The sequence below is a fragment of the Gorilla gorilla genome, chromosome 12, assembly GCF_029281585.2.
Source record: "Gorilla gorilla gorilla isolate KB3781 chromosome 12, NHGRI_mGorGor1-v2.1_pri, whole genome shotgun sequence".
In the NCBI taxonomy this organism is placed as follows: Eukaryota; Metazoa; Chordata; class Mammalia; order Primates; family Hominidae; genus Gorilla; species Gorilla gorilla.
In genome coordinates, this window is record NC_073236.2 from 58,763,296 (window position 1) to 58,780,278 (window position 16,983).

Genomic DNA, 16,983 nt, shown 5'->3' on the forward strand with positions numbered 1-16,983 from the left:
CAGTATTGTTAAAATGTTCATACTATTCAAAGCCATCTGAAGATTTAATGCACTCCCTATCAAAATATCAATGATATTCTTCACATAAATAGAAAAAACAATTCTAAAATATGGAACCACAAAAAACCCAGGGTAGCCAAAACTACCCTGAGCAAAAAAACAAAACTGGAGGAATCACATTACCTGAATTTAAATTATAATACAGAGTCACAATAACCAAAGCAGCATGGTTTTTGAATAAAAATAGACATGTAGACCATTGAAATAGAATGGAGAACCAAGAATCAAATCAAATCCCTACATCTACAGTGAACTCATTTTTGACAAAAGTGCCAAGAACATACACTGAGGAAAGGACAGTCTCTTCAATAAATGGTGCTGGGTAACTGGATATCCATATGCAGAAGAGTGGGACAAGACCCCTATTTCTTGCCATACAGAAAAATCAAATGAATGAAAACTCAAACTATGAAACTATTACAAGAAAACATTTTGGAAACTCTTCAAAGACATCAATTTGGGCAAAGATTTCTTGAGTAATATTCCATAAGCACAGGCAACCGAAGGAAAAGTGGAGAAATGGGACCATGTCAAGTTAAAAACTTTCTGCACAGCAAAGGAAACACTCAAAAAAGTAAAGAGACAACCCACAAAATGAGAGAAGATATTTGCAAACTATCTATCTTACAAAGGATTAATAACCAGAATATACAAGGAGCTCAAACAACTCTACAGGAAAAAATTCTAACGATTCTATTAAAAAGTGAGCAAAAATTTAAATAGACATTTCTCAAAAGAAGACACACAAATGGCAAAATGACATGAAGAGGTGCTTAACATCATTGATCATCAGTAAATGCAAATCGAAATTATAATGAGACAGTTTTCTTACCTCAGTTAAAATGGGTTTTATCCAAAAGATAGGCATCAACAAATGCTGACAAGAATGTGGAGAAATGGGAACCCTCAAATACTATTGGCTGGAATGTAAATTAGTACAACCACTATGGAGAACAGTTTAGAGCTTCTTCAAGAAACTAAAAAATAAAGCTATCATACAATCCAAAAACCCCACTGCTGAGAATATACCCAGAAGAAAGGAAAACAGTATAGGAAAGAGATATATGCACTCTCATGTTATTTGCAGCTCTGTTAACAATAGCCAAGATTTGGAAGCAACTCAAGCTTTCATTAGCAGATGAATAGATTTTTAAAAATATGGTACATTTACACTATGGAGTACTATTCAGCCATAAAAAATGAGATCCTGTCATTTGCAACAACATGGATGAACTGGAGGTCGTTATGTTAAGTGAAATCAGCCAGGCACAGAAAGACAAACTTCACATGTTGTCACTTATTTGTCAAATCTAAAAATCAAATCAATTGAACTCATGGAGATAGAGAGAGTAGAAGGATGGTTACCAGAGGCTGGGATGGGTAGTGGGAGGTTGAGAGGGAGGTGTGGATGGTTATTGTGTACAAAAAATAGTTAGAAAGAATGAATAAGGCCTAGTATTTGATAGCACAATAGGGTGATTATAGTCAACAATAATTTAGCTGTATGTTTTAAAATAACTAAGTGTATAATTGGATTGTTTTTAACACAAAGAAAGGATACATGCTTGAGAAGATAGATACTCCATTTTTATAATGTGATTATTACATCTTGCATGCCTCTATCAAAACTTCTTCCCATGTATCCCATAAATATGCACACCTACTATGTACTCACAAAAATTAAGAATTTTTTTTTTTAAAAAGAAACTAAATTAACCTCTGAAGACATCAAGTAAGACCTGATCCCAATGCTTAAGTAATCAGAGCTTAGTTGTACAGGCGTACACATTAAGAGATAATTAGATTTCCAGTTTGGATAAGAGGATATAGATTCATTTCTTTCCATTCCTCCCAACTATTCAGAACTATAACCCTGGTAATACAAGAAGCAACTGCAGGAGAACTCCGCAAAGTGGAAAGTGAAAGGTTAACTAGTTTGTAATCACAAAACAGGAAGATAAACATAGTATCCCATGGCCTTTACAAGCCTCTACCCAACAGAAAGTGGCTACCCAGCCCAAATGTGCCAAATTTCCACTATAGCATTGAAGGGCAGCCCAAGAAGTTCATTCCTCCCCTGAATCAAATAGGAATTCTGTCAGCAATATCAGGGAAGCAAGGAAACATATGCAACGGGGAGTGACCAAGACCCATGCAAAAAATAAGCAAATAAGCAACCAAGAAATGTGAGCCCCTTCTGCATAAAGCCTGAGATTCTCCTTTCCCACAAAGAAACGCGGAGCAGTCAGGAAGCACCAGCAATGGGGAGCCACAGCAAGCAAACTAGCCATATAGCTGGGGAAGCTTCTTTGTTCCTGTAGATATGAGACTCTCCTCACTCATCAAGAGGCTGGGTGAGTGGGTGGCACTGGCAAAGGGGGTCCAGCTGCAATAAGAATCTACTCGAGAAGCACTCTATCCCCTGGGAAGAGGGAGACTCCTTTCTCCACCTAGAGGAACCAGGCAGCCCAGTTTTCGGAGACTCCTTCCTCCTCTCAGGAAGCGCTAGCAGGGTCTAGCAAGAGCCAGTGCCACCAAATAAACTAAGCAGACAAAAATAGCAGTGTAAAGACTATAAAGGCAAAATTGTTTAAAAACAAACCAAAAAACACAAAAAATAGGAAGTCAAAAATGTTGGTGACAATGTGGAGAAATTGGAGCCCATATATTGCTGGTGAGAATGCAAAATGGTACAGCCACTGTGGTATCCATTTTGGTGGTTCTTCAAAAATTAAACATAAAATCATTGCATGACCCAGCAATTCCACTCCTAGGTATATAACCCAAAGAATCAAAGGTGTTCGAACAAAAATGTTATACACACATATTCATAGCAGCTCTATTCACAATAGCCAAACTGTGGAAACAGTCCATACGTCTATCAATTGACGAATGGATAAACAAAATATGGTATTTCCATAAAATGGAAAATTATTCAGTTATGAAAGGGAATAAAGTCCTCATACAGGCTACAACATGGATGAAGCTGGAAAACATTATGTTAAGCAAAATAAGCCAGGCACAAAAGATCACGCATTCTATGAATTGATTTATGTGGAATGTTGAACTGGAATTTTTATAAAGACATAAAAAGTAGAATCATAGTTGCTTAGAGCTGGCTGGAAGATAGGGAGGTGTTTCTGAAATCACCTTCTCTTTGTATAATGAATTATAAAAGGATAATGGATTCTCTTGGTATAATGAGTTACACAGAGAAGTATAAGGGATTCTCTTGGTATAAGGACAGCGCTCTAAAATTGACTGTAGTGATGGTTGCATATATCAGTGATTATACTAAAAACCATTGAAGCACACAATTTTTAAAAATTGGAATGTTGCTAGAACCATAGCCCACAAAATAAGCCTGGAGCTGTGTGCTAAACCTAAGCATGTAACTGCTTATAAAAATACAAGATTTATTTATTTTTGTTGTTTTTGTTATTGTTTTTTGCTTTTCTTTTCTTCTTTGTTTTGAGACAGTCTTACTCTGTCACCCAGGCTGGAGTGCAGTGGTGCAATCTTGGCTCACTGAAACCTCCGCCTCCCAGGTTCAAGTGATTCTTCTGCCTCAGCCTCCCAAGTAGCTGGGATTACAGACACCTGCCACCATACCATGCCTGGCTAATTTTTTTTTTTTTTTTTTGTATTTTTAGTAGAGATGGGGTTTCACCATGTTGGCCAGGCTGGTCTTGAACTTCTGGCCTCAAGTGATCCACCCACCTTGGCCTCCCAAAGTGCTGGGATTACAGGTGTGAGCTACCATGCCTGGCCTAAAATAAAAGATTTAAATAGAACCTAGAGTCTCCTAACATAATCATCAAAATGTCTACAATACAGGTAAAAGTAACTCATCATAACAAGAAAAGAAAATCAACTAATGGCAATATCAAGATGAATCAGATACTAGAATGATCTGAAAAGAATTTGAAAGTAGGCTTCATAGAGGTGCTTTAACAAGCAAATGAAAATTCCCTTGAAACCAATAAAAATACAGAAAAACTTAGCAAAGAAAACTAATCTCTGATAAAGATGTTTAAGAATATAGGAACTGAGCTTAATTTTAGGACGTGAGGTAGAAAGGAGTAGAGGCAGATTCTCACTTTCACTCTATAACTTTTTGCATTATTTGAATTATTTTAAATGAGCATAATCTATTTTTTAATAAAATTTAAATTCAGTTTTCATAAAATTACCAAAATTCCATTTTGAAAAGTGATTCTAGTATTAAGATGTCTCCCTTTTATCGTAAGTACCTGAGATAACTGTTCATGGTTTTACATTGAAGTCACAAAAAAATGAACTAGTGACTTTCCTCATAAACAGGTTTATGTGCCACAATTTCAAAAAAAGAGAAAAACAGTACATAGCTATCACCACTAAAAAAAAAAAAAAAAAAAAGTGGGCTGGGTGCGTTGGCTCACGCCTGTAATCCCAGCACTTTGGGAGGCCAAGGCAGGCGGATCACAAGGTCAGGAGTTCAATGCCAGCCTGGCCAAGATGGTGAAACCCATCTCTACTGAAAAATACAAAAATTAGTCAAGCATGGTGGTGGGTGCCTGTAATCCCAGCTACTCGGGAGGCTGAGGCAGGAGGATCGCTTAAACCTGGGAAGTGGGGGTTGCAGCGAACCGAGATCATGCCACTGCACTCCAGCCTGGGCGACAGAGCAAGACTCCATCTAAATAAAATAAAATAAAATAGTTCCCAATAGACCTGATAATCACTGCTAACCACCATTTAACCGTTACTATGTGTTGGACAAGCAGGCCTGCTGAGAACTCCCGATGTTATCATCATTCAGTTTCAAGTATGTACATTTTGCTGCATCATATTCAGTGGATTCTCAGCTATATTCTTAAAGTTACTGCACAAATATATACATGTATATGTATAGATATACATGACAGAGGAATCTTTGAATCTACAACAATCACAATTAGGAGCTTTTATTTATCCACCTCCAGTACAGTGACCAATTAGAGAAAATCTGTTATTAATTGGAACTAATGGCAACACTTGTATTTCTATGTCTCCACTAAATAAATTATAATAATTATATAAAATATTTGAAAGATATACCACAAGACTGATATACAGAATATGTAAAAAGTTTCCATAAATAAAAAAGTCAAACCAATATAGAAATTGAATAAAAGATAAAAATAGAAATTTTACAATGAAAAAATGTGAATGACATAAGATAAGGGTTAAGGAAATACAAGTTAAAAAATGAAGTAATATCAGTTTTCCCTCAGTATAAAGCAACTTTTTAAAAAAAGATATTATCTCATATTATTAATTTTCTTTGAGAGATAGGGTCTTGCCATTTTGACCAGGCTGGTCTTGAACCCCTGGCCTCAAGTGATTCTCCTGCCTTAGATTCCCATGAATCTGGGAATACAGACACATGTCACTGTACCCATTTTATATTATCAAAAATATTTTTAAAGTAATTAGTCTCATTCATTTTGGCTTAAAAATAGTTTGTTAATAAAAACCCTTAGAAATATGCTTAAAGACCTGAACTGAGATTTTAGCTGTCATACCCCAGAGGCATGAGAATTTGTAATTTCTGTCTAATGAAACACTCTTTAAAGGAAATTTGGCATTATTAAGTCAAGTAAAAATTGTGTCTGTGTTTCCTGGATGATTTGTCTAGAGGGAAAATACACGGCGCATATGAGGTGACAATAGAGACTCTAAGCTTTTGAATGAGTATTGACCAACATCTTGTTTACTTAGAACAGAAAAATTCCTACAAACACAATTTAAAGCATGTAGGTTTTCAGTAACTTAATGATTTCTGGATACAAACTGCATCCATCTATGCAACCTCTGACCCAGCTCTGGAGAACTGCTGCCTGGGCTTGCATCCTCTTTGGCCTTGTTCATACCTAACATAGCTATCTTAAACTTAACTTCTCTGAACTTCAGCCTCTTTATCTGTAAAATGGGGATATCATAGCAACTTATTCAGAATTATAAAGATTAAATGTGACGCAAAATGCTTAACATAGAGTTTGACACATGGTTAAACACCAAATACATGTTAATTACCATTATTATTGTGAATATTTTACAGTAATACTTCATTCTGTGCATAAAGATGTATGTGTGGCTGGGCGCAGTGGTTCACGCCTGCAATCCCAGCACTTTGGGAGGCCGAGGCGGGTGGATCACAATGTCGGGAGTTCAAGACCAGCCTGGCCAAGATGGTGAAACCCTGTCTTTACTAAAAATACAAAAATTGGCTGGGTGCGGTGGCAGGCGCCTGTAATCCCAGCTACTCAGGAGGATGAGGCAGGAGAATTGCTTGAACCTAGGTGGCAAAGGTTGCAGTGAGCCAAGATCACACCACTGCACTCCAGCCTGGGCGACAGACTGAGATTCCGTCTGAAAAAAAAAAAAAAAAAAAAAAAGATGCATGTGTAAGCTCCTCTGAAATCATTGTTTACTGTTTGAGAAATGTTAACAAAGGTGCCATCAATAATAGGTCAATAGTTAACTAAGTCACCATGTATCTATGGAAAATTTCATAAAATGTGACACTCATTTTTGAAAAGAGAGTTTGATCTCTAGGCACTGACTTGAAAATAGCCTCGAAAAACAGGTAAGTGAAAACAGCAAGTAACAAAAACAAATATGTAATATGACATGTATGTGGAAAAAAATATGTAAAGCCATTCACCAAACTGTGATCACCGGTTAGCTGTAGACAAAGGAGAAGGAGTGAAGGGGTTGTAAAAGAACAGTCTGAACATTACAGTCTGCAAACTTCCGTATAACGATAATCTACTCATATATCAGTTGTGTAATTAAAAAAAATTAAGCCGAAGTCCCTAAAAACTTCTGGTGTTCTTTCTTGGTTTTCTGGTGCCCAGACTGGTTTTACTTGGGCCGTGAAGCTCATTTCATGTTATGTTTTTCATTCTTGTCTGATAGTTGTGCTTAGAGTTAACTTTCTCAGCTCTGATCTCTTCCCCAATACAATCTTCAAATACAATCTTGGGCAAGAAGCTTTCGAAGTAACTAATCCTAAAATGACTGACTAGTTGTGGTTTCCTGGGGACTTACCTACTTTCAGCACTAAAAGTTTTGTTATCCTGTACCAGACCTTCTCTTTAGCAATTGCATCTCTAGTTTCTTCATGTCAGAGATGATAGTAATGATATATTTGCAGAAAAATTTTTTTTACAAAGTAAACATTATTTCCTCTTTGGAGATAATCTTATTTCTCTCACTATTTTATAATATCTATCATGGCATACACTGTATCAATTTGTAGCACAGTAAAATCTGTATAGCTTATGTTCCTCTAGGATTTCACAAGAAAATCAAAGATTTGGAAAGTGGGTACCCTGGGAAATATATTTGTAAAATGCCTATTCACTGTGTGTTTCTATGCATGCACTGGAGCTAGAATTACCCTAGGGAACAGTACAATAACAGAAAGAAAGAAGACAAATGTTCTGCCAAATAAAAAGAATAAATTTTGCAAAAATAACCTGTAGTAAATATCCACTTCTACTTAATTTCCTCATCTATGATATGCTTTGACATTAATTTGCCCCCCACCACACACACACATACACTCACACACACACACACGCATGCACACACCAGAAAACCAAAAAGCTACAGTTATGTTTTCTGGCTGCTTCTTCAAATGGTGAAATGCCAGGTGCAAATGAAGTGACAAGAAAGTATAAGTATGTTTTTTATTGAAGAATATTTGACATTCTGTTTGGTTAGAAGGAGAAATTTATTACACTGTTAAAACATTTTCAGTAACATTTATTTATTATTATTTTGACATCTGCAATAACAGTTTTATTTCTTCCTTTTAAATCATTTTACTTGATGTATATAAATTTAAGATTGTGATAACTTCCTTTTCAATTGATTGTTTTGACTTCATGAAATGCCCCTCTTTTTTGTGGGTACATAGTAGGTGTATATATTTATGGGGTACATGAGATATTTTGATACAGACATACAATGATAGACATCAGATATTTTGATACAGAAATACAATTTTGATACAGGCATACAATACAGATATTTTGATACAGACATACAATGTGAAATAACCACATCAGGGTAAATGGGGTATCTGCTACACCCTTCGTTCTGTTACAAAGAATTGAATTCTAGTTTTTTAGTTATTTTAAAATGTATGATAAATTATTGTTGGCTGTAGTCACCCTGTTATGCTATGAAATACTACAGCCTATTCATTCTAACTATATTTTTCCACCCATTCACCATCCCCACTCTCTCCACCCCACCACTATCCTTCTCAGCCTCTGGCAACCGTCACTCTTGTGGTTTTCCATTGAATTTTTTCTCCATGAGTTCAATTGTCTTAATTTTTAGCTCCCACAATTAACTGAGAATATACAAAGTTTGTCTTTCTGTGCTTAACATACTGACCTCCAGTTCCATCCATACTGTGGTTAATGACAAGATCTAATTCTTTTTTACAGCTCAATAGTACTCCACTGTGTATGCATACTACATTTCCTTTATCTATTCATCTGTCAGTGGACCCTTAAGTTGCTTACAAGTTTTGGCTATTGTGAATGCTGCTGCAGTAAACACAGGAACACAGATATCTCTTTGATATACAGATTTTCTTTTTGGGGGGTATAAACCTAGAAGTGAGATTGCTAGATTGTATGGTAGTTCTATTTTTAGTTTTTTGAGGAACCTCCACACTGTTCTCTATAGTGATTGTACTAATGTCCACTCCAACCCATTGTGTACAAGAGTTCCCCTTTTTTTCACATCATCACAAGCATTTGTTAATGCCTATCTTTTGAATAAAAGCCATTTTAACTGGAGTGAAATGATACCTCATTGTAGTTTTGATTTGCATTTCTCTAATGATATGATTTTGAGCACCTTTTTATGTTCCAGTTTGCCATCTGTATGTTTTCTTTTGAGAAATATGTACTATTCAGATCTTTTCCCCATTTTTAATCAGATTATTAGATATTTTATAGAGTTGTTTGAGATCCTAATGTATTTTGGTTATTAATCTCTTGTCAGATAGATAGTTTGCAAATTTTTTTTTTCTATTCTGTAGGTTGTCTCTTCACTTGATTGTTTCACTTGCTGGGCAGAAGCTTTTTAATTTGATGTGATTTCATTTGTCCATTTTTGCTTTGGTTTCCTGTGCTTTTGGGGCATTATTTCAGAAATATTTGCCCAGTCTGATGTCCTGGAAAGTTTTTCTATTGTTTTCTTTTAGCAGCTTCATAGTTTGAGGCCTTCGTTTTAAGTCTTTATTTTGATTTGATTTTTGTATATAGTGAGAGATAGGAATCTAATTTCATTTTTCTGCATATGGATATACAGTTTATAGTGAGAGATAGGAATCTAATGTCATTCTTCTGCATATGGATATACAGTTTATTCAGCACCATTTACTGAAGAGACTGCTGTTTCCTCAATATATGTTCTTGGCACCTTTGTTGAGAATGAGTTCACTGTAGATGTATTTATTTCTGTTTTTTTTTCACTCTGTTGCATTGATCTACATATCTTTTTTAATGCCAAGCCGTTTTGGTCACTATGGCTCTGTAGTATAATTTAAAGACAGGTAATGTGATTCGTCCAGTTTTGTTATTTTTCTCGGGATAGCTTTGGCTATTCTGGGTCTTCTGTGGTTCCATATACATTTTAGGATAGATTTTTCTATTTCTGTGAAGAATATCATTGTAATTTTGATAGAAATTGCACTGAATCTGTATATTGCATTGGGTAATATGGACGTTTTAACAACATTGATTCTTCTGATCCATGAACATAGACTGTTTTTTCATTGTTTGGTGTCCCTGTCAATTTTTTGTATTCATGTTTTATAGTTTTCATGGTAGAGAACTTTCACTTCTTTGGTTAATTTCACTACCTTTGGTTAATAAGGTATTTAATTTTATTTATGGATATCGTAAATGGGATTACTTTCTTATTTCTTTTTTAGATTGCTCACTGTTAGCATATAGAAACGTTACCGATTTTTGTTTGTTGAGTTTGTTCTGTTTCTCTGTTCTAATAGGTTTTTTTGTGGAATCATTAGGTTTTTTCAAATATAAGATAATATCATCTTCAAACAAGAATATTTATACTTATTTCTTCCAATTTGATGACCTTTATTTCTTTTTCTTGCTTGATTTCTCCAGCTAGGACTTCCAGTAATATGTTGAGTAACAGTACTGAAAGTTGGCATCCTTGTCATGTTGCAGATCTTAGAGGAAAGCTTTCACTTTTTCTCCATTTAGTACAATACTGATTGTGGGTCTGTCACATGTGGCTTTTATTGTGCTGAGGTATGTTCCTTCTATATCCAGTTGTTTGAGGGTTATCATGAAGGAGTGTTGAATTTTATCAAATGCTTTTTTAGCATCAATCAAAATGATCTTTTGGTTTCTTTCCTTCATTCTGTTGATATGATGTATTACACTGATTGATTTGGGTATGTTGAATCATCCTTGAATTCTTCAGATAAACCCCACTTGGTTATAATGAATGGCTGTTTTAGTGTGTTGTTGAATTTGTAGTATTTCCTTGATAATTTTTTTATTAGTGTTGATCATGGATATTGGCCTGTAGTTTTTGTTTATTTTTTGTTTTGCTTTTTGCTGTTTTTGTCTAGTTTTGGTATCAGCCTAATACTGGCCTTTTAGAATGAGTTGCGAAATATTGTCTCCTTCTCTGTTTTTCAGAATAGTTTGAGTAGTGAGTAGTTATTAGTTCTTCTATAAATGTTTGGTAAAATACAGCAGTAAAGCCATTAGGCCCTGGGATTTTCTTGCTGGAGGATTTTTTATTTTGGCTTTAATCTCATTACATTTTATTAGTTTGTTCAGGTTTTTTATTTCTTCATGGTTTAATCTTGGTAGGTTGTATATGTCTAGGAATTTATCAATTTCTTCTATGTTTTCCCATTTATTGGCATACAGTTACAAGCAGCAGCCTCTGGATCCTATGAATTTCCCTGGTATTGGTTGTAATGTCTCTTTTTCATCTCTGATTTTATTTGAGTCTTTTTTTTAATTAAGTAGTTTGCCTAAAGGCTTGTTAATTTTATCTTTTCAAAAAACTAACTTCATTTTGTTTATTTTTTATTTGAATTTTATTTATTTCTGCTTCGATCTTCACTAATTTTCTTCAACTAATTTTGGGTTTGGTTTGCTCTTGCATTTCTTGGTCTTTAACATGTATCATTAGGTTGGTTATTTCAATGTTCTCTACTTTTTTGATGTAAGTGCTTATTGCTATAAACTTTCCTCTTGTGTTGCTTTTACTGTATCCCATAGATTTTTGACCTGTTGTGCTTTATTTTCATTTGTTTCAAGAAATTTTTTAATTTTCTGCTTAATTTCTTCGTTGTCCCACTGGCCACCCAAGAGTATATTGTTTAATTTTTATGTTTTTGTATAGTTTCCAAAATTGTTCTTGTTATTGATCTCTAGTTTTATTCTGTTATGGTCAGAGAAGATGCTACATATGATTTCAGTTTTCTAAAATGTCTTAGGACTTATCTTTTGGCCTAAAATATGGTCTGTTGTTGAGAATGATCCATGTGCTGAGGAGAAGAATATGTATTCTGTATTCTGTAGATCTTGGGTGAAATGTCCTATAAATATCTGTTAGGTTCATTTGGTTTATAGTGCAGATTAATTATGATGTTTCTATGTTGACTTTCTATCTGGAAGACCTGTCCAGTGCTGCAAGTGGGGTGTTGAAGTCTTCAGCAATTATTGTATTGAGGTCTCTCTCTCTCTTTAGCTCTAATAATACTTTATTTTTATTTATTTTCCTTCATGTTTGAAGGATATGTTTGCTTGATATACTATTCTAAGGTAAACATTTTCTTTTCTTCAACACTTTAAATAGATCATGCCACTCTCTCTTGGCCTCTAAAATTTCTACTGAAGAGTCTGCTGACAGACATTAGAGCTCTTTTGTATGTTATTTGTTTCTTTTCTCCTGTTGCTCTTAGGATCCTTGCTTTATCCTTGACCTTTGAAAGTTCAATTATTAGATGCTTTGAGGTAGTCTTCTTTAGGTTAAATATGCTTGGTGTTCTATAACCTTCTTGTACTTGAATATTGATAATCTTTCTCTAGGTTTGGGAATTTCACTGTTATTATCCTTTTGAATAAACTCTCTACCCTGATCTCTCTACCTCCTCTTTAAAGCCAATAACACTTAGGTTTGTCCTTTGAGCCTATTTTCTAAAATTTGTAGGCACGCTTTATTCTTTTTTGTCTCCTTTCTCTTTTGTCTCCTTTCTCTTTTGTCTCCTCTGTGTATTTTCAATAGACTGCCTTTGAGCTCACTCATTCTTTCTTCTGTTTGATCAATTCTGCTGTTAAAACTCTGATGCATTCTTTAGCACGTCAATTGCATTTTTCAGCTCTGGAATTTCTGCTTGATTCTTTTTAATTTTTTAATTAACAATTTAATGGTGTAATTATTTAATTCTTTTTAATTGTTTAATTCTTTATAATCTCTTTGTTAAATTTATCTGATATGATTCTTTCTTCTCTGTGTTATCTTAAATCTTGTTAAGCTTCTCCATAACAATGATCTTGAATTATCCGTGTAAAAGGTCACATATCTCTGTCTCCCTGGGATTGGTCACTGGTGCTTTATTTAGTTCATTTGGTGAGACAATTTTTCCAAGATGGCCTTGATTCTTATGGATGTTTGTCACTGTCTGGGCATTGAGGAGTTATTTATTTTAGTCTTCTCAGTTTGGACTTGTTGTGTGCATTTTTCTTTGGAAGGCTTTCCACATATTCAAAGGAATTTCAGTGTTATTATCTAAGTCTTTGGTCACTGCAGCCATAACTACAATAGGGGGCACCCCAAGTTTAGTAACACTTGCAGACTCAGAGGTACTGTCTTGGTAGTCTTGGGTAATGTCAGGGAGAATTCCCTGATTTGGGGTTCTTATTAAGGTATTTCTCCATGTGAATAGTTGTTCAATTTGGTGTTCCTGCAGAGGCACAATCACCGGAGACTTTTATTTGGCCATTTTGCTCTACCTCCCTCTAGGAATGAAAATTCTGGCTACCATGATGGCTGGCACCAGGCAGTGAGGCCCAGGTAGGCAGGCAACATGGTGGCTGGAGGGCAGTCAACATTCGTTTTTATAAAATAAATTTTGGATAAATGTTCACTCTCTTCCTGGAATGTACTTGATACTAAATTTATATAACAAAGTATAGAGAATGGTTGTGGAACTCATGTGAGAGACGCCTAATTCACAAACACCCAGAAATAATATTTAATCACATTTCTGGGCATCCCATGGCCCTGTCAATTGGATATATAAAAGTAACCATCACAGTGGTCATATGGCTCAGGTATCTTGTTTTAATAAGGAGGCCCAGGTAGGTAAATTAACTTGACCAAGGACACAAGAAATTAGACAGCAGGGCTTCTGCTCCCAGACTATACTTGTTTCATAAAACCACAGAAAAAAGTTGAGTATTATGTACTCAATGGGCACAGAGCTCCTGACCTACATAGATTCCTCTTCTTTAATACTTACTCAGAACTTGCCTCTCTCAAAGTGCCCATGTTTTAGACTAAGGGTAATGTGTAATTTTTTTCATCTTCATCAATCTTTGAGTTAATTCCTCAGGGTGCTACTCTGTGAATGAATCTTAGCACCTAATCAATTTGTTGTTAAACAGGAGTGCATATCAGAAGTAATTGGGTGCTTTTTCAAAATATACATTCTTGGTCCACATGCCTAGTAGTTTGATAGAAGTCTGATCTAGTTCATTTCAAACCATACTACAAAGCAGGTCACTGCCTCCACTGGCAAATGTGGTTGGCTCCAACAAAAAAGTTGTGAGATTTATACGTAGTTCATGCTAAAAAATATGCTGGATGCTTGAAGCTTCAACAATTTAGCATTTCTGCTCAAAGACCTACTATGGTTTCTAGGCCCTCAAGATGATTTCGTTTCAGTCTTAATGTATTCCTATAACAGATACTTATAGATACTTGACTAAGAGTCAACTTCACAGTAAATGACCTTTTAACTGGCATAAGAATTCAATGTGAGCAAAACTACCCCTACTGAAATTTAAACATGTCAGGACATTTCAGAAAACCTGATGTTATGGCTCTAATAGAAATCAATTTGCATGGAAATTAAGAAGTTCTGTTTTCTTTTTTGGCAGAACTAAAATGACTAGCAGAGCTATGGCAGTAGCAGAAGTATTCAGAACCAAAAATGAGATGTCTTCTACGCCTGTAGTGCAAAAACTGAGGAAGACACTCTGCAAGGACTAGAGAGATAATCCACGGCAGCAAAGTTATGAAGGTAGCGCATTGAAATCAACATATTATTTAAATAGGGCCTGTTAACATTATGGGAGGGGCCTGAATTCTGCTAAGATGTAGATGTAGCTAAATAAAGGTTCCCTCAAAGATGCCCACATCCTATCTTGGAACCAGCAAATATGCTACCTGACATGGCAAAAGGACTCTGCAAATATGATCCAGGGTTATCAAGGTGGCCCAGTCTAATAACATGAGTCTTCAAAAGCAGTCTTCTCTAGTTATTCAGAGAAAAAGAGAGATTTCTCATAAGAAGAGTCAGAGAAATACAATGTTTCTGTCTTTGAAAATAAAGGAAGGGCCTGAAACCATCTTTGCAAAGATTGTGACAGTCAGAGAAGTCTAGCACAGCCAACTGCATCTTGCCTCTAGCCTCACTGGCTGGCTGTTCTTGCTCATTCTTGGCTGTAGACCATACTAACCATGACAGGTATTTAGTTTATAGTTTAACTTTGAAGCAAGGATGATAATACTTTCCTAAATTAAACTCCTTCCTTACTCAGGGTCTGAAACTGCCTTTGTAAGACTAATGGAGGTCTACAACATTAGGATTATGGGAGGAGCTTGAATTCTGTTAAAATATGGGTGTAGCTAAATGGTAACCATGCATTGTCCCCCAGCTTGCCTTTCTCTAATCGCTTGCCGCTTAGGAGTCATGTGGCCAGAGGTCACAAGATTTGTGACTTCCTCAATTTCTCCTGTAGATAACATCACTATTGTAGAACCTAAGATTTGTCTTTTGAGATGTTTTTTGGACTTTTGCATTCTAGCAACAAACCAATTCCACCTGGATCCAGGACTAATGTGTCAACGAGTCCTATGGCCTCACCTCAGAGGCCGACTCAGCACATGACGACTGTTTTCCACAGCCCTGTAATGTCATCCCCAACCAATCAGCAGCACCTATTCCCTAGCCCCCTGCTCACCAGGTTATCCATAAAATCCCTAGCCTCTGAGTTCTCAGACAGACTGATTTTAGTAATGAACTCCAGTCTTCCACTTAGATGGCTCTGTGTTTATTAAACTCTTTCTCTATTGCAATATCACCGCCTCAATCAATCAGCTCTATCTGCACAGTGGGCAAGAAGAACCCATCCAGCAATTACAGGTCCATAAGACGTGGAATGTAGGCAACTTCTAGAAGCCAGAAAAGGCAAGGGAATACATTTTCTTTTAGAGTATCTGGAAAGGATACAACCATGCCAACCCCTTGATTTTAGACCAGCGAGAGATCCACATCAGACTCCCAACCTTGAGAAGTATAAGATAATAAATTTACACTGTTCAAGCCACTAAGTTTTAGATACTTCTTTTTTTTTTAATTTTTTTTTTTTTTTTTTGAGACGGAGTCTCACTCTGTCGCCCAGGCTGGAGTGCAGTGGCGCGATCTTGGCTCACTGCAAGCTCCGCCTCCCAGGTTCACGCCATTCTCCTGCCTCAGCCTCCTGAGTAGCTGGGACTACAGGCACCCGCCACCATGCCTGGCTAATTTTTTTGTATTTTTAGTAGAGATGGGGTTTCAGCGTGTTGGGATGGTCTCAATCTCCTGGCATCGTGATCCACCCACCTCGGCCTCCCAAAGTACTGGGATTACAGGCTTGAACCACTGCACCCGGCCGATACTTTGTTTAAAGTATTTAACCAAGAATAAAAGATAATTGGGTCTATCCAGGATTAATATTGACCAACTACTGGAGATTCCCCTTCTTTGTAAAATAAAACTCCCTGTGCTGTTTTCTAAACTGTTTTCCAAACTGTCTTGAGTACTTTGAATTTAATTGAATTGCTGAGTTTTTTATGCCTGACAGCCCTGACCACAAAACAAGAGAATGTAGTACCAACTCTTACAATTTGTACAAGACAACACCAGGTGGAACAGCTCTGGATCTCACCCACACTCATGATGGAGTTGAACTGATGTCATAGATAAGCATAAATGTTTTGAGCTGACCACCTTCAGATGATTACTCTGAAACCAAAGACTGAACTAAATTATTCCTACTAAACTGGGAACATGAGGGCAGGAAGCTCCTGGGTGGGAAGCCACACTGATGACTCTATTAATCTCTATGGCCTGACTAATGTATATTTTGCTTGATGTAAGCTTTTATTCTGGTGGTACCATGTATGCCCTTTGGGACTGTACCTCTTGTATTTACCCTAAATATCATGACATTGTCTCAGCCCTGGAATGTTTAAGGTCAGCTTTAACTTACTGCCAGAGTTGAGAGGTGCCTGAATTGATGTCTCAAGCCAAGTAAAAAGGTTAATACAGAAACTTAAGGAAAAAGACACCTAGATTTCTTACATCTTTATCGTTAATAGGACCTTTTAAATTGGCTAAATTTAGGAACCACATGGCATAACTGAGGCCAATACCTCAGGGAGGTTTCACCTTGATTTACGAGATCTCACTGATAATAATTTTACTATAAAGACACCTTGGCCAAGGGCCAAGGAGACAGATTGCAGAAAAGAATTAATGAAGTGGGCCCAGGGCTTCTATTTTTAAAAGGCCTTACAAAGTTGCCATTGCTGGCATCTAGGAACCTGATA